This window comes from Bombus impatiens, unplaced genomic scaffold (genome assembly GCF_000188095.3).
Source record: "Bombus impatiens unplaced genomic scaffold, BIMP_2.2 scf_2222, whole genome shotgun sequence".
NCBI classification, from domain to species: Eukaryota; Metazoa; Arthropoda; class Insecta; order Hymenoptera; family Apidae; genus Bombus; species Bombus impatiens.
The window spans coordinates 1,838,760-1,857,881 of NT_178641.1; positions in this window are offsets into that span (position 1 = coordinate 1,838,760).

Below are 19,122 nucleotides of genomic sequence, written 5' to 3' on the forward strand. Positions count from 1 at the left end.
ACGAAAGAATAATCTTGTTAGTTGTGACGTAGTTGCGTAAGAAATTTCTATCCGAATCGTGTTCGCGTTAAACCATGTTCTGAAAGACGCGAATACGAAGAAAGCGAATCGTAACTTGTTCGAACCGCGATACCTGGCCATTGAATCAGAAGCATTCGGAACATTCAATATTTATTAGGTTTTTAGTTAATCGAGAGGTACGAGCAAATGTAAATGGCAAAGTTACGAAGCAAACGGCAAAGAAATGCAATAAAATCGATACTATGGTAAATAATAAGTAACTTGCTCGTTCGAAGCAGCGTTCAAGTTAGCAGTCTCTCGAAGAAAGCGTCTTTCCAAGCGGAAAGATCGAAGAAAGAAAGGGCATTTAATATCTGTTCAAATAGTACACACCTTACGGGCTGTCAATTACTTAAAAACGATTGCACATCGTAACATTCGAGCAGTGAGTCGTTTGGTCGCGGTGTTCTCGAATATACCGGGTGTTTTTATTACTAGAAAAAATAGAAGACGGACCGTAAATGGAGCACCGAATAACAGGGTGCGAGAAATAAGAACAGAGTTTGCATTGGTAGATAATAAATGTAGAAAACGATCGTTTAATGAGAAACATGCAGGACTCGTCTTTACGAGGAAATAACATCGAAACTATCGAGCGTGGGCCAATTAGACGGCGCATAAAATTTTTGTTTCGTATCCCGCTATAATACGCGCACTGCAATCATCGTTAAAGATGACTTAATCGACGTCTACGTTAATTGATATGCTTACTTAACATTCGAAACTAGAAAAGTAGGTGCATGAAACTATCAATTAGCTTTAAATTCGACGTTCGTATTCTCGAGTTTCTCGTCTCTTTCGTATCGCTATTGGAAACGAGGTAGAGAGAAAAGACATTTATAAGATGATTTATGGCAAGAAGCGAGTTACTGTCGACAGGTATGATAATCTCTATGATATAGGAAGGTCGTAAAATCGGTCAAATGTCAAACTTTACACGTGCATGGTATTTGAACAAGTAAATTGATACGTAATTGGTGCGAAACTTTAATTGTTAGATCTACCGAATGCATTGACGCTTTCTGAACCATGATAATTACAGACATAAAATTATTAAAGCGTAACGATAAGCAACTGGAAAATTATCCCATTTTGTTTTACGCGCCACGTATTATATGTATAAAATGGTAATTTTACTTTCAACTTGATTTAGGTTGGATGGAAAGCCTTTGGTGTACCTATCATTGTACACATGATCGCACATGATGCTTCAAGAATCATGCGTATAAGTGCATTCAATAACTCGATATTAACCAGCGACTCGGTCCACTTAACGCGAATAAAATTGAAAAAAATGTTGCTGGAAGATAACGATGTTGTAATAACTTGCCAGCAAGTCGGATAAACGCTAGAAACGGTTCATTGGCTGCATTACGAGCTCATAAAATACGATGCTGCTTCCACGTTGCATCCGCTGTTTCATGTTTTTACGAGGCAAATTGAAGATTATAGAATGACCGCTCTCGCTTTTCTCAGCTGTTGCTGCATCGTTTAGGAGCATTATAACTCGCCGTTTCCTTTCTTCCTTTGCATAACCATATTCGGCATATGACTGGCCGTAGGAAAAGGAAAATTACGCAGGAAGATACGCAGCGATTAGAAAGAATTTGTTAGGTAACGAGTCGTCGGAGATTGTCTAACAAATGTTAGAATCGTGGAAATACTGCGCCTTCGACTACTTCTTTGTTAAGAAGTAACGTTATCTTCTAATTTAGGATACGTTGTTGTGCTTTTATGCTTTCGGGGAGGAAGGAAACGCGAAATAAAATCGAAAAACGGCACGTTAATGTGGAAATCATCGGATTTTTATCCTACAGAACTTTCAAATTATACACACGTTCAGGATGAAACAGATTATAAACACTGTATCGAGATAGACTAGAAGAACATCCCTAATCACTAATTGCATAGGGGCGTAAAGAAGCCTTGATAATTCTTCGAGCATGTAGCCACGCAATTAAGGTGTAACGTTTCGGAGTTCTGGTCGTAAACAACACGGGCAAAGTAGCGGAACCTCCGAGGCTCGGTTCCGCCCGTCAATTGTTACCAATTGTTACCAATCAGAGTAATACGTGTCATTATAGCGAGAAGGTTAGCAGCAATACGCACAACCATCATTCTGTCATGTACCTACGGAACAGATTGCCCCGATAACAATGTTAATTTGGATAATTATCAACGGGTAATCACGTTGTTCGCATTCTACGCGCGTGAACTCCAACACAACGAATACGTTTTACAATTTCGTTAATTATTTTTCGTCGATGCTTTGCTCGTCGAAGTATCACGAACGATCGCCATATCGCGTTAATAGTTAACGCGGTAAGCGAGTGTGATACGTTGCTTTGTCCCATCAGCAACGTAGATATAATAATATCCTACAGCTCTGGGATTAATCGATAAGGTGTTAATAATATCTCAAGGCTGTTGATGCTATTAATTAGAACAAACTATAAAAATATTATCTCGCGTTATTATAACGCGCGCAAGTCGTATACACCTGTTATTATATCTGGACGCGCGCAATGATTAAAATTAATTAGTGAGACACAGAGAGAATTCGTTTCTTAACGCGCTTTTAACTGTCGCTGTTCAACGGACAATTTGTTGAAAATTAATTAACACAAGGCATACGATGGCGCAACAGTGAGTTTTACAGCGCAGAAATCCGGTGTTTCAGTCTGCGAACGTGTTCTCCGCCTATCGTTGCTCCGAGATTTTCTATGCCTGCAGATTTGTTGCAAATTCGCGCAAACGATGTCCGCGATTCTTTCAAGATAATCGACATTTTCCAACATTTGTTTTACGCTCTGTCAGCTAACTTATTACAAAGCGATATACGTGCACACAGTAAAAAAGAAATAAAAAGAAGAAACAGAAATTTCTATAGTTACGAAATTCAATATTAATGCAGACAAATCAATTTCGAATAGTAACATTTACAAGTAACGTTATTCGTGTAATTTAATTTGAATCAAAAAATGAAAGAACGCAGCAGAAAGTAGAGGATCGATAAAGAAAAGAAACGATTTTACCCAAGTGACGACTCGTGCTGACGAGTTAGACAGGTTAAAAGAAAGCGACATATTTGACGCTACGTAACATCTTCGACATTGGTAGGCATGGTGCGCGTTCGCGATGGTACAGTTTTGTTGCTTGTGCATCGTTGCGCGAGTATTACGCGAGAATGAAGATGAGGCATCGGTCTTTGATTTTGCATAGCTGGAACGATCCGGTCTGATTGGAGCACGGGCTGAGCAGTTTTAACCAGTGAACAGCAGCGGATCAAAAACGATTCGAAAGTCGCGATGTATCGCGCTCCTTGTACAGCTATAAGAAGAAGTAGTAGTAGTAGAAGAAGAAGAAGAAGAAGAAGAAGAAAAGCAACGCGTTCGTGCATCGCGTGGCAGAAACTGAACCAACCAGTGGCCACGCCTCCTTAGACAGCCGCCAGCCAACAATTAAGATTTGATCGGCAAAAATGGTTGAGGCAAAATGGCGCTGGCCACTGAATACGTAATGCTCATGGACGAGACTGGCCGACCTGCTGGCGGAACCGACACAACACGTGCTTCCTTGCATCCGGACTGCAGTCAGACTCGCGTTTATGATTAGAGGGTAACTCTGTAACTTACAACGACTATCGTGCCTCGGTACAACCTCTTCTGCGAGGGAAACATTGTTACAAAATTTACGCTGCTTATCGTGTTCGACTACGATCCCATGGTTAGCGCCGATAGCCTCGAAGGTTCCGAATTTTTTGCCATTGCTTATCGTTTGCATACGACTATCGCAAAGAGGAAAGGATAATGGGGTAAAAATAGTTTTACGGGACAAAGCGTAAAGTTCGCGAGAACCGTGTGCCCCTAAATGCAGGCAACCGCTAAGGCATGCGTGCGTGTAAGTACGTGTAGGAATCGGTTGGAGAAAAAGTCGTACGGCAAAAGTGGATTGTACGAGATTGGCAAATTGCAATACACGGGAACTAGGAAACGACGTAGAACCTTAGTAAAATATTCACGAGAAGATAGACTCGGAAAGATACAATGATACAGAAATTGCGGCGTTCTCCGTTAACGTGACACGGCAGCAAACGCGTAGCGCGTGTTGCGACGCCAGGAGTACATCGTTACGTCGAGTCATAAATCATATTGATAGCAACGTACAACGTTTTCATCGTTCACACACATTGCGCGCGGTGAATGTGTTGGTGATTAATGTACTTTGATAGATGCGCGTACGAATATCCATCGGTATATAACTCTACCTGTCGATTGGCAAGATTGGATCTGCCTTCCGTTCGGTCAGCCTTTCTTTTTATTTTTTGCCGGCTTGTACGAGTCCATCGTACACCACCGACATTCCTTTTTCCCCTTTGGACGAAAGAAGAGTCTCGAGACCGGATTAAAATTGCAGGAGCGATTTCGCGAACTCACGATATCGGCGAAAATGCAGCAGAGGCTCTAATCATGGCGGATACACGCCGCGGTAGCTGCTACCACGTTTTACCCCTTAACTCAAGACTCTCATTACACTAATGTCCCGCCAATCACGGACCCTCCGCCGTCTGCACCCCCCTCCAAACCCTACACTTTTTCTCAATCGCTCGAATCAGAATCATGCAAACTGTTGCAAAAATCGAATAACGTCAGCTCTGGTTGGAACACGCAGCGAACGGCCGGCATCCGCGACTTATCCGTCGACTTTCGCACCCGTGGAAACGTCGCGTAGCGAAGAAACCTTGGACGAAAGGTGTCTTTGTTTGACCGCGTTCGCCTGTTTCGTGCGCGAAACACCGGGACAAAACGATAGGTCGTTGCGTTAATGAGTCCGTTACGTATTAATTTCACGATTTTACGATTCCGCATTGGCCAAATGAACGGGCGTCTCGCATAGAACGCGGTCTTTTGCACCGTTCAAACGTTACAACGGCCCATCGGAGTCTTTAACAGGGTACTTCGCGAAATAGCCGAAGAAACGCTCTTTAGCATACCGGCAGGGCCAACCGTTAAGCCGGTCGTTAAGTTTATGGGGGAGCGCGAGATGCGAGAGGTTGGCAATTAGATGCCTTCTGTGAACACTGTGATCTTCGCCACGCGAAAGAAAACGACCGTGTGCAAAGCTCCCGAGTCTTTTTAGAAGATGCATACTTTGCCCGGTCAGACAAGGAAATTGAAATACGAAAATCGCTTTGCTCGTGCTCTCGCGAGCACCGTGTTCTACCGATCGCGAGTTTCTTTTTCTTCCGATTTCACGTTGGTATACGAGCGGCCGAAAGGAAACCATAAACGCGCGGATAGAGGAGAGGATTCCATCGTCGGAGGATTTTTACACGTGTTCGTATCAACCGCTCGCCGTGGATTTCCTTCGGTAAAGTGGAATAAACGGAAAACATCGAGCGTAATCGATGTAATCGCGGATAGGCTCGTTTACGACTTAGTCGCGGTTGAAACGTTGCTTTCCATCTCGGACGTGGACATGAATTTTTCATGCGGCCGCCCTTTACTTACTTTTTACATACCTACGTGTCACCTGTCCGTGTAATCTTGAAAATGACCGGGATTTGCCGGTCGATCTCGGCGCGTATAAAAACGGAAAAATGTTACGCCGGCTTTCGGCGAGACGGTCGACCGGTAGGTCGGCTGTCTTGATAAAATAATTGCTCGCGTCGTTGCAACGATCTTGCGCAATGATTACGCGAATCGGGAAAAACAAAGAAGAGAAAACGGAGAAAGAAAGAGGCGAGGACGGTTTCTATCGGCGCGGTGAAAATGGCGCTGGAAGAGACGACCAAAGGCAATACGGCGACTATGGAAGGGCCCGAGAGCAGCCAACCACTTATCATTAGCCGCATCTTCTACCGAGCAGTCAGGGTAATTGTTTCCTCCGGTTTATAGTTTTATTCCGACTCACCGGCGCGATGATATCTCTCCTCGTTTTATATTCCTCCAGGCTATATCAAACCATCATGGCCGTCTACTTTTCTGCGTCCCTTTCTGCCTTTCCTTCCCTCCACCTCGCTCGCAATTTTGCTCTTCTTCTCTGTGTAAACGGATGCTTCTTTCCCTCCATGCGATCGCGTTTAACCTCATCCTCCGCTCTACGCTCTACAGTGTATATACTTTTGACAATCTTTCCTCCGCTAATTACAGAACAAAAGGAATTCTGGCGCGTTGCGTGCCATGGAACGAATCGTCTCGTTCGTGTCGATATCGAGGGATCGGCCAGGCAACGATGCACCGTGTGCGTAACATGAACGATTAAGCGATACGTGCATCGAGTCGCTCGAATTTGCAACATAACCAGCATGTAGCCATACTATGTAGCTTGGCAACTCGGTGCTAGGGACATGGGACCATTTTCTCCAGAGGAAGAAAGAAAAAGGGAATCTCTTTAATAGCGCGCCATCTTCGAAAAAGGGGTTGGCTCGGTTCTGATGGTAGCATTAACCTCGCCTAGTCGCGCGATATGGAAATATCCAAGCCACGTATAATAACATGGCATCGAGCGGTTCTTTCGGTAAACGGCGACGAAGAACTGGACGCAAAGTATTTTCGTGGAAACCGAGCGATCGGGTGGTGGCTGCGGCGTACTCGTTTTGCTTGGAAATTAAGAGTCTCGCGTACGAGGGCGGCGCTGGAAACAGGGCCTATCGTTTAAGCCGGATCTCCATGCGAGATTACTGCCCCCGGGGGTGGCAGCCACGGCGTCGGTGGAGGTGGTAGTGCTGGTACCGATATTGGTAGTTGTAGTAGTTTACTCGAAAGGCGGACCCTTAGGGTTCCCCACCCATTCATGATCTACCACACTGCTGGATAGAGAAGACTCACTGGAAAACTCTAACATCGTCAATGATCGTACCATTTCTTCTTCGATGTTTCGTCGATGTATCTATACAGTTCTTGCAGGTGAAAATATTCCAACATCTGTACGTATCTTTTATACGTAGTACGAAGCGTTCGGAAATTTCATTAGAATAACACTGTAACGAAATGGAATATCCTAGTCGCATCGTAGTTTTATCGGTAAAGTTTGAAACAAATTCGAAATCGCACGTAGAAGCTACGAAGCTATATTGGGAAGAGATCGCGAAAGCATTTAAACGATTAATAAGTTTCAATATTTTTCTTCAATGTTATACTTTAAGGTGGCTATTTGTACCGTGTACTATCTAACAAATATTTGCAGTAAATCGTTTGTGTCTTCCACGTTCTATTTTCAGATCAGCTCCAAGTTTGACCCATATAATCTGTATGAAATGGAACGAATGAAATTCTATGAAAAGAAACATCGGGTCAAACTTGCTAGACTTTCAGTGACGTATAATCCGACGTCGATAATTTTTAACGCTTCGTAAGTTGTCACCGTAGCAAGAAAAAGTAAAAGGAATTATTCGAATTGAAATAACAGAGTAGAAAAATATCGGGTTATGAAAATGGCAGTTTTTAAGTATACACGATGTAACTTTGTATATGTTAGAGAGAGAATAATCCTATATATCTTCAAGGTTGTCCTCGATGACAGGTATCGGTGGCTTCGGAGCTAAGGTGATCCTATTTGTGAAATTTTAGCCAGTCTGTGTTTGGAATTCGAAGGTGTCGCGTCGACCGTGTATTTCGTTTGCATAGAAGACGAGGGAGTGCTAAGGGAGCACGCGTTCGCGTGAATACACTGTTATTCGAAAACGAATAACGCGTGCTACCCCCTGTATCCCTAGGGGTGTGTCGGGGGCGTGATAGTTGCAGCTGCACACTCATGCTTTGCACGCGTCTTCCATACCGGACCCGTATAACGCCCAGAGAAGTGTGAACGAGAAATATTTATTAATTTGCGTAATGAGTAGAATTTTATATGGATACGACGTAGTTTGTGCGGAAATTCGAGGTTTCTCTTTGGTTCGTGGCAAAGAGAGACTGTTCACCCGATTTTACTAACTGTATTCGTGGTACGATCGATTCTCGCGTGCTGTTACTTTGATGGATCTATTGGGTTGGCAACTAAATGATTGCGGATTTTGTCATTACCACCTAATGACAAAATCCGCAATCACTTAGTTGCCAACCCGATACATTAACCGTGTGCGAATGTTACTGAAACGAACGAATTAATACCAGCGATCAAAGCTAACGATCGAAAGCGTTAATTGCAGCTTTCTCCTAAATTTCTTACAGACAACGATCATTTTCTTATGCAGTAGCATTTAAAGATAAATTTCGTCGAGTCGCAGGTCTGTGTTCGCGTTTATTTTATATTACCGTACGAATCGTATCAAAGAGTGTAACTCGTTGATCGAACAAGGAAATAAATAAATAATCTACGATAGCTCTGACGAAGGATAAGATCGTTTCGGATATTTCTATTCGCGATTTTCTAACTAAATTACGTTCTATGGAGAAGCAAGCAAGTGTCCGCGTACTTTTGAGCGATAGTGTACGATCATCGATGATGGCGCAGTGACACGTACGTACAAATTGACAAACAGAGGTTAAGGTTCGAAGCGTGCACGCCCTAAAAATACAATGTATCGAGACTCGTGCGATGGGCATGACCGTCGACTCCCACTAGAACCGATGGTCCTGTTGCCAAATAATAAGCGCTTCCATCCGACAGCGAGCGTCGAAAGAAGAATGACGAATGCCGACCAGCAGCAACCCCATTAGGTAAAGAATCAGCTATTAACGTGCGTCGGAGGGAGGAGCGGGTTTTTAGGGTGCCGGTAAAAGGGTCTCGAGTGACAGGAAGAACGAAACGAGAAAGTGTGTTCTCCGTTTTCAGGAGACTTCCGGCTCCTTTGAGGAAATTTAGCCGTCTTTGAGCTTTGCGCTCCTTTCATGGAACTTTGTCAAGCTCCTTTGCTTCCACGAATTGTCGTAAAATTTGGCAACGATAATTGTACTCTCAAATTGTAATCAAATATCTGGTATGTTAATCGCTATTCAAAAAGAAAAGAAAAAGAGAAAAGAAAACGTTTCAAATTATACGGTATATTACAATTGTTTTTATCATAATTATAATGAATAGAGAAAATGCGATGTAAACGTCGTAGGCTCGCTACCCGCAAATCGGAAGGGAAAAATGACAGTTGTCGATCATGATTATTACACTGTGATCATTTATTCTTTACTGTGGAACGTTTATTCGTTATTATTCACTGATTTGTGGGGAATTTAAACATGCAAAAGCGTACTTGAAGTATACCAAATGTTCAACTAAAGTAATATTTAAATGGCGAAAGAAATCTCCATTTAGGTTACACTGGTTCAGTTTTATTCATAAAAGTATAAATTTGCATAAATATCCGCAATCTACTAATTACAATCCAATGAACGGATTTAACCTGAAATCTTTCGAATCTCTAAGAACTGTTACTAACCTGTTTTTCTCGTTGAAACTGATTAATGATACCTCGAAGATTAATTAATTCTCATGCCCCTGCAGACTGCTTAAATCACAATCTGTCTTTCACATCGCTATAATTCTTAGTATTTTATCTCTGATCCTGTTAATCGTCTATACGTATAACGTTGGGAATTCATTTACCAACTCTTTCAATATTTTGAAAAGCCTACAGCGCGGTTCGTGATTATTCGAACAGTACACCTTTCATATATCTTACTTTCCTTCTATCAAACAAAAAGTTAAATAAGAATTTTAAGATATACGATTCTTTGCTGGAACAACGAAAGCTGTTTCGATCGTATTATCGACGTCTCGAGTTCAAATTATTCAAGTTTCCCTCGACCATTGCGATTTATGTTATTTTTATCCTAGTGAAAGTTTATTGCTATTTATTAAATAACCGAGAATAACGATAGTTCGTAAAACAGTAGTTGGTCTTTCGCTTCTGTTTCAATACATCCGATCAAATTTCCTACAAATCTGTTGCCGACCGTGTACGTTTCGATGCCGAATAATCGTTCTTCTACCGGTACGAATTCTAATGCGGCATCGGGCACGTAATGACTGCAATCATCGGCAACGATACAATGGTATCTGATCGAATCACGAAATAAGCATGTTGTTTTCTAAAGCGTGTATGTGTGTACCATTCGGTATCCTTCGGCAGCTGATGTCCCGAAAAAGCCACGTGTATCTCTGATAATCGTAGAAAGTAATTGGCACTTGGTAACTTTCCATCCTTCGATAGAAACTTCGTGCGTATCTTTAAATCACAACTGCAAGAAACAGAGGTAAAAATTACCGTGAAATCTGTCGTCCGATTTAGTCATTTAGGTAGAGAATTCGATGTCCACCTTTGCTTCTCGTAAAACGATATATATTTTCCACGGTATACAAATTTTGATACGCCCACGGACGCTTCCTGTCCGATACGTTTTACAGTTTTATTATGTTTCTCGGACCAGGTACGATTGTGTCGCGATCCTGTTAGGACTTTTTCTGATCTAGGAAACCGACTAGGAAAATCGATACAATAAGAACGGGACCCGTCGCTTGTCACGGAAATGCAGCATCACAAAGAAAACCAGACTAGTAAATATATTCGCTAGCTGCGATTCCAGAGTACTGTTACATTTCCTTTGAATTTCTCGAGACGCCGATTTCCAAAGCTACGAAGTATTTCTTTGGTATTCGCGTCATCTCGTAATTCGTTAAATTCAATTACGAGAAATATATCTATCTATATAGGTTTGTCGAGATTAGCCGAGTTTGACGACTTTTTCACCAGATTCTACGTTTCATTTTCGTAGTGGCAAGCTTTTCGTAGTCGCTAAATACGACACGAGAGCGTGTCAAAGACGATATTTAACAAACTCGCACCCAATCGGTATATAAATGTTACAACGACGTGCAAATATTTCTTGCAGTCGACGCAGATCGTTTGGAAATACGCGATACAACGAGTTCGATTATTCCGTGCAAAGTTACAGACCGACTTTCGAGATATCTAATCTTAGCTGACTTGGATAAACCTGCTTCACCCTTATTTTCCGGTATAGCGAGTCCAGTTCGATAACGTCGATTTTACCAACAAACGTACGTAAATGAACATCCTTTCTGAATAATAAGACCGTCGTTTCGTGGCATTCATTGTTTCCTTGCGCCGTGACGCAATCGTGCCTATAATTAACCACACAGGAAGGATGTATAATACACATAATAGATCTCTGTCGCTCATTTACGGGAACATCGTCTATCATACTCTTATTACGTTAGACCGCCCACGAACACGGACAGTCGTGCATTTCGCGTATTTCGCCTACTTCGATGTTAGGTGTTTCGCGTATATCGAACCAAAATCGCGAGTACTATGCCCATGCTGGTTTTACGTATCAGCATCGAACGTTATCTCGCGCTGCGTGCAAAATCTCATAAAATCGTAGACATCCTTTCTGGTATGCGCGTGCAACGGGTACATTAATGCCCATCTCGTTAGGTTTCTTGCGGGGTGGCAATTATTACACGTAGGACGAGCGTTCGCCTATCGTCCAGTTTTTCCGCGGACGCGATTTTGCACGGCGGAACGTTGGCGAAACTGCGCGATGCCCGCGTATCCTGCCTCATTTGCGTCTTTAATCGCTCGCTACCAACGTAATTACCATTATTTGTCGAACAAAAATAGAGTTCCACGGAGCGTAATGAGGATTTTGTATCGAGGTTACCGTGTACGCGTGCAGGAGCCTCGTTATCTGCCTCATCGTCCAGATGAACCCTGCCTTCTCATAAGATATGCGCGGCAAGGGTGGAAAGAACTCGAGCGTTTTCTTGCCGCGTCACGTTGTAAAATGTGTTTAAATCTTGCTACGAAAGCGGTCTATCGCGGGCTATCATTAGAATCGCCGGTATATGCTATCCACGTCTTACGCGGATAATTATACCGAGCGACGATAGAAATGGCAAACAAAACGGGCTGTTGTAAATTTTCGTTGCGCGTTACAACGCAGCGAATAGGGCTCGGAGTTTAATTAAAATCTCGCTTACAGGAAAGATGGTGATCGCGGAATGCGAATAATATTCCGCGCTCGCGTGATTAAACGTCGTCGCCGCGGTATCTATCAAAAGAACCGAATCATCTCTTTTTATCGCTGTTGTCTCTATTAGCGAAGATTACAAACTTTTCTTGCACGCGGCATGTTTTAAACGAACTCGTATTTGCTTGATAAATAATTCTCGCTGTATGATACTCTTATTAAGCGAAATCTACGAATCACGAAACGTTCGAGGAACAAACACAGACAGGTAGCATGGATTATGTTGTTTCAACGATTCCTAGTATACCACAGCTCGTTATAGGAGGGTTATAACGCGCATTACCGAGCAGAGAGGGGTTCGTCGGTTTTATCTTTGCCTATCTGCGAAGAGCGGTAACGAAGGTCGAGCCATTCGACTCGTAATGACGAGGCCAAGATCGTAAATTACGGCGGCGAGTGGAACGGAGATCGGCGAAGAAAAAGAGCGAAGCTTCGACTGTCGATGAAAGAGAAGTTGGAACCGTTGCTGGCACTAGCGATCGCGTCGTTGCTGCATAGAGCGACCGCCGCTAGGTATTATACGCTGGAAACGCAGTTTGTCTTATCGTCCGTCATCTAGCAATGGCGAGAGGAGCGTTGCTTTACGACTAATGGACTTGCACCGGTAAATCACCGAGCACAATACGCGCCAGCCTGCGTACAATTTACGAGGGTCCACCAAACAGCATCGATTCTCTCGTCCTATAAAAGATCGGGACGTGGAAGTTGAAAGTGGTGGCGGCCGCGCGTACTCCAAAGGGAAACGTGGTAGAACGCGGAACGTGAAACTCGAGGATGTTTCAAACTTCTACTCTCGGTCAACGGGATCCACGAGTCTTTAGAAACGGCGCGACGTTGAATACGATGCTGTAAATCACGGTCCGCGTAAATAGCCACGCGAGGAACGATGGTTTCTTAACACCTCGTCAACGACGAACAACCTGGACAACGGCAGGGATTATGGTTGCGCTAACTTTACGATACGACGGTTCGCGTTTTATAGAATACGCCTTTATTAAGCGAAAGATGGTGGAAAGGCAAATAAAAGGACGCAGAAATACGTGCAATTACATATGCGTAGAGGGGACCGTGAATTTTACAAGAGTTTCGATAAAGTTACGCGTACGAGGCTTATAATTTCGCCAGAACGTTTGTCCGGAATAATAATACCAATCACCGGTCCGAGATTTCATTTGCTAAGTTCAAAAGTTTCAATTACTGTACGGTGAACGTCCATCAATTTACGGTTGCAGCATTACCGCGTTCGGACGATCCCGGATGCAACGGGAGATGCTTCTCGATCCAGGCGCGATCTCATCTTAAAAAGCACTTTCGATACTTCAGAGCGAAAAGCACTTAGGGAACGCCTCGGGTACAGTATAATGGTAATAATAACGTTATCGAGGTTTTGTTCAAGGAGACGATAAATGTTTAGCGACGGATGGTTACGGCCACGTAAACAAGGTTCCGGGGGCGTGAGTAAATCTATAAAGGACCAAGGCATTTCTCTTGCACACCGATTCATCTTCCGCGCTTCTTTTATCTACGTTACACGATAATCTCCAGGCAAAGCCGGATTCTTACTATTTTCTTCGCTTTCTCGTCGTCACCGAAAGAAAATTTTAGATTTTCAGAGAAGTGCCGTTTCGAGTCTCCAGCAGATGGTATATAATCGTCGGAAATCAGTGGCATCGAACAGAAAGTATTTTGTACAAGTGGCTAACGATCCTCTTTCGGTTTAGAACATGAATGGTACTTGGCCAGCAAAGTGGCTAATTAACTCACGTATTTCGAAATCGATCGGATGATGGAAACGTTGGTCGGCCAAAGTTCCCACTAGTCACTTTTCGTTCTCGATGCCATTGTGTTCCCTGACAGCTTCTATTTCTTTTTACGGATTAACGAGACGAACGTAAATGGTAAAAGGTGACGGTTCGAATCGAATTAACTGTCTTTTGATCCTCCTCTGTCAGCCACTCCACGTTCTCTTCCTTTGTTTTCCACGTTCGTAAGGACGAAGCTCACAGGGAACGTAGCCAGGCGATTAAAAGAATTTCAATTTCAGAAAGCGACTAGTTCGCGCGTACATCTTGAACTAAGCGACTCTTGATTTTGCCTGCGGTGGCTTTTGTCCATTAGACGGATAAGATCTCTCTCGCTGGTTGATTGGACCTTTACTCTCTCGACCCCAATTTGTATCTACACCCATCATCGCAAGTACCTTTGCCAAGCCGGCTTTGTCGGACTACGAAACTTAACTCGTTGATAAGATCGCGAAAATGTCGCACCTCTCTAATCACAAACCATCTCACCAGTCGGAGAAAACGAAGGTTCGTTCCAGAGGAGGAAATTTTAACGGGCGAGATGAATGCCTTTTGCGAATTATCAGTCTTCTCGGGAAATGTTTAAAGGCTTGGAATTCGATTGTTCGGACCATTCTACCGGCCCTTAAGGTACCTGAATTCGTTCCCTTCGTTAAGATGATCGATGAACACCTTCCCGTTTGTTTATCCTTCTTTCCGTTTCGTTCGCCACAGTCAAACGCGAGGTTATCCCATTTAAAATCGCCGCTTTCCCTCGATCGAGAACGAATTAGTAACGCCGTCCGGATTTCCACTCGTTTCGAATCGTTTCGATCGGTATGCGTCGCCTAATAGCGACATTTACGGTCTTCTAAAAAAACAATCTTTTTTTTCCGTCGTACGATATATTAACTAGCGCACGAAGTAAATTTTGAAACTCAGTTTGGAAACTTGATGAAGGGTTAGCGAGGAGAATCGAGTAATGAGTTGGAGGAGCCCTGGCGCCACTGGCTTCGTCATAGTTTTATTTCTTCCAGCTCACTTTTTGTCGCCGTCGCTTCCTGAAAGCCGATTGGCCGATTTTTCTAATTACGTCGACGTTCCGCGTGTACGAAAGGTGACTATGCAGCGAACTAATTCTTCGACAGCGTGACAAGATCGCGGAAAATTCAGAACGAACGAAAATTCAAATTCGATGATAATCGTGGGACTTTTTGAAAAATGGGCTTCCGTAAGACGAGACGGACGATCGAGTAAATCGCAGTGCAAGTTTTGATACCAGTTTCTTAGTACTAACTATGCTTATGTTTGTTCTCGTGTATCTCGTAAAATTGTCCTTCTTACATTCGCGAAATACAGTTTCGCAACGGTCCAACGAAACGAGTCGTGCTACGCTGTGAGAAGATTCGAACTCTTTAGTCATCGTCGTGCAATAGGAAAAAATGAAAGTACATCGAGAAGCTTGTCCACCACAGCAACGGACGTTTCTCGTTCGTCGTTCATCGGCGAGCAAATTCTATTAAAACATGCGAAAACCCTATTGGAAGTTCATCGTAGGACGGATATTGACGGATCGAAGGGTCCGACTTTGAGGTGTCCTGTCGTGCTTCGTATTACTATTGGATTATGCAGCCAAAATCGAGGTTCTAGATACGAGCCGCGGCGAGAAGACGAGGGTCTGACTGCCGTTTCATTGTGTCGGCTTCTGCCCTTTGCTTCTCTCGATAAAGGATAGCATTAGTAATGGGTTTTAATTACTTTATAATGAGGCCATGATTTGGCTTTCTGACTGGCGCCGAGATTGGAGGTACAGAAAAACAGAGGCTGTGCCGCGGCTCGCGATTTACTGGCAGCTTGATGGCTTCATACTTGATTTCCTAAAGAACAAAGACGCTGGACCTTGAATGAACCACTTTTTCGGTGAAAAATAAAACGATACGTCCCTGTCGCGTTGCTCTTTTTTCCCCCTCGACATTTTGTTACACGAGCTTCGCGAAACTTTCGACCGTTGGTACTTGGCGATATCCTTTGACCGGCGACGTGGCACGACTGTTCTTAATTGAAAGAACGTGACACGGTTGGGGATGATACGGGTATGAAAAGGAAATATCCACGTCGATGAGACACGCGTTGTTCGCGGCTGTAGCGCCTATTAACAATTCTGAGCAGCTCATTTAGATACCTGTGTGCTCAGCATCCTCTCCCTTGAAGAGAGACAAGCGAAGAGAACGAGAAGAGTGACTAATGCGTCTGTGGCTACCTGAAAAAGCGACCATGCGGCGAACCATCAAAGGATTCGTTGGCGCCGCCTGCGTTCACCGAAGAACCACGTCGACGTCTTACACGATGACTTACATCGGACTTTACACGTTGTTATTCCTTTGTTTCGCACGGAAAATTCCCTCCGACGGAGATAAGTCGGCGAATGCCAAGAAGGTACAGAGTGTGAAAGAATTGTCGCGTATCGAAGGGACGATCTCTTCTACGACAAATTGATCGCTTACAGATAGAATTCTTCGTGTTTACCACTGTTAGGTTATTTTCACTCTTGGCTTGCCTTCTCACACTTGACTTATCTTCGATCTCAATTAATCGTTTTTTCTCAGACTATTAGCGCTCGGGAACAACGATCGTTAGTTTCTTTCAGTTCCTAGCGGAATTCGCGGAATGATGAATTATATACAAGATACTTTTTGTAGCCTTACGTTTAATTTACGATTAATTTATTGCCCCGAGGCAGACTGAATCGCGATAAATTTCACACGTAAATCGAATGCAAATTACAAATAAATTACACCCCTATTCATCGTTTGACTGGCATGCAACTTCTGTGAAACAATTTCCCTCTGGCTTCGCATCGCTCCCTGTTCCTCTCTTTCTCCGTTTCGCTTGTCCCGTCTATACGCCACCTCTCTCTTCCCTCGCTCGTCAGAGTCTCGCGTATCAATCAACTAATTGCTCTATGAGCCAATTATATCGTTATTTAATTAATTACAAACGCGCAATTGCCGCTACGCCACCGCCGACGCTGGCTCGACGCCCTTTGCTTTCTGCTCCATGCCAACTAATTACAACCCGTTCCTCGATTTCTGAATTGCCGTTACCGTTACTCTGTCTTTCTATCAGTTATCTTGCGCGCGTTCGTGATTCGCAGTTACCGTAGAGAATCATCACAGCCCTCCCTTGCAAACTAGAATTCACTTGCTACCGGCCGCAGAAAATGGGAATCGAAAATGGGACGACTCGGTGCTTCAATTATCTCAACTCTGTTTAACAACCCTGCTTGTATTATTCTCGATTCTGTTCGCGTGCCAGGCTCGATACGCATAAATTCACTTGCGGCGCCATTTTCACCGTTATGTATCATATCATTGCGTTTACTTGGAAATCAAGGATAATTATCGAGGAAAGGCGAAGGGGATAGAAAAAAAGACTCGTTACGAGTTTATATTCGACGTGGATTTTTCAAGATGCCACGTACATATGTAGAATTCTTCCGTGTTGATAATTGGTTGATAGAGGGGAAAGAAAGAAAAAGAAAAAGAAAAAACCTTTTTCTAGTTGAACATCTGTACTAGCAATCGATACTACTTATTGTCAGTCTGTTATTACTCACGGGCCAAGGCTTACGAATCGTATACACAAGGAAGTGGCAGATCCCCACGTTGAGGAGTTGTAAACGTAAGCGTATCATTATCGCCGTGAAGGTACGCTCAGACCACATCGGTTTTCCCATTATCAGCCCTTTCAAAGTGTATCGATCTTACCAAACTTGTCAACCGGTGCAGTCACCGTTCTTGTCTCTACGGAAAATTAAAATTACAGCGATACGTACCACGATTCATCGACCGAATCTACTACACAAATTAAACATTACTCTCGTTTTTTGCTCGTTTTTGCGAATACTATACGCTTCTGAAATTTGATCTCAGTTTCTCGAAACACTCCGCCTCGCTTTCTTCGTCACAGGAATCCAGCTACTTTCGGTTCGCCGGTTATTCGCGACTAACGCAAAAATACACTCTGCGCCGTTCGTCCACCACCATGATCCACGTCGTTGTCCTATTTGCGTTTATATAGAAACTTTTAACAAAAACCGTAGCTTTCTATGATCACGGAAGCCGTATTCTTGCCTGGTTTTTCTTTTAGAATCGCAAAATGATAACGAGCCCGCGTGGCGTATCGTCGTGAAAATCATAGTCGGAATAAAAGAGGGGAAAAAAGAACGAAGGACCACAGGGAAGATATTCCTTCGACCGATGCCTATAGACTTTATGCCCTGTCGTAAACCTGCGCTCTTTCTCCTGCTGTAGAAGGCGGTGTCTTCTGCCACCTTCGACTATAAAAGGTAACCGATCCTGTTCCCTGTGGCTAATGAGACGTGTGTGTGTTTATACGATTTGCGATTCGACTACCGGATCCTGCTGGTCCCTGTCCCATCGTTAATTGGAATTTATTAAATACCACTTGATACAAATTCATTCTAAAAAAAAAGAAAAAAGAAGGCCGCATCAAAGAAGCGGTCGATTCGTCCCTCGTGATGCGACCTCTACCGTCTAACGAATTACGATTAACATCGCGGTCAGTTATTAAAATCGTAGCGTTCATCTCGATGGAAAATAATATTTACGACGGTAACGGAGAATCTATAGAACCGAGATGGAATGGGCTCTCAACGAGTGAAAAGGAAGAACTCGCTGGTCTGGAATTAAAGCGTACCACCCAGTGACGCCCTGGACCACCTAGGGGTCGACAGGGGCGTTGGTACGAGGCGTCCTTGATACGCCCCTGCGCGTGCTGTAAGAACTTCCCTGGAGCCGGTAGCTCTACACGCGTCATTCACTCGTGGATAAAGATTGCACCCGTCGCTCTACGAAGCGCATGTACCAGCCAAAATCGGAATTATGCTCGTAGGGGCGAGGGCGTGCCCCTGGACTGCCCTTCGACATTCAACGCAGATCGAACGAGGAAAAACTTCGTTCTGCTCTCTTTATTTATAACGTAGCAAGCCGGACTTAGGATTTCAGACATTTAGCTTCGACGTCTTAAAATTCTATCCTGATCTTGGTACGGGATGATCAAGTTTGTTGCGTGTTATAAGATATCAGTTTCTGTAGCATGGTAACGAAAAGGAACGAGGACACATCGCGTGTCCTATTTAACATCGTTTCGTTTTTCAAGATTCTTCGAAACGTTCGAAGTTTCCTCGCTTTTTATCTTTTAAGTAGATTTATGTTGTACAGACTATCAGGAAGTAACGACCAAGTATTTCGACATTAATCTTATCAGGT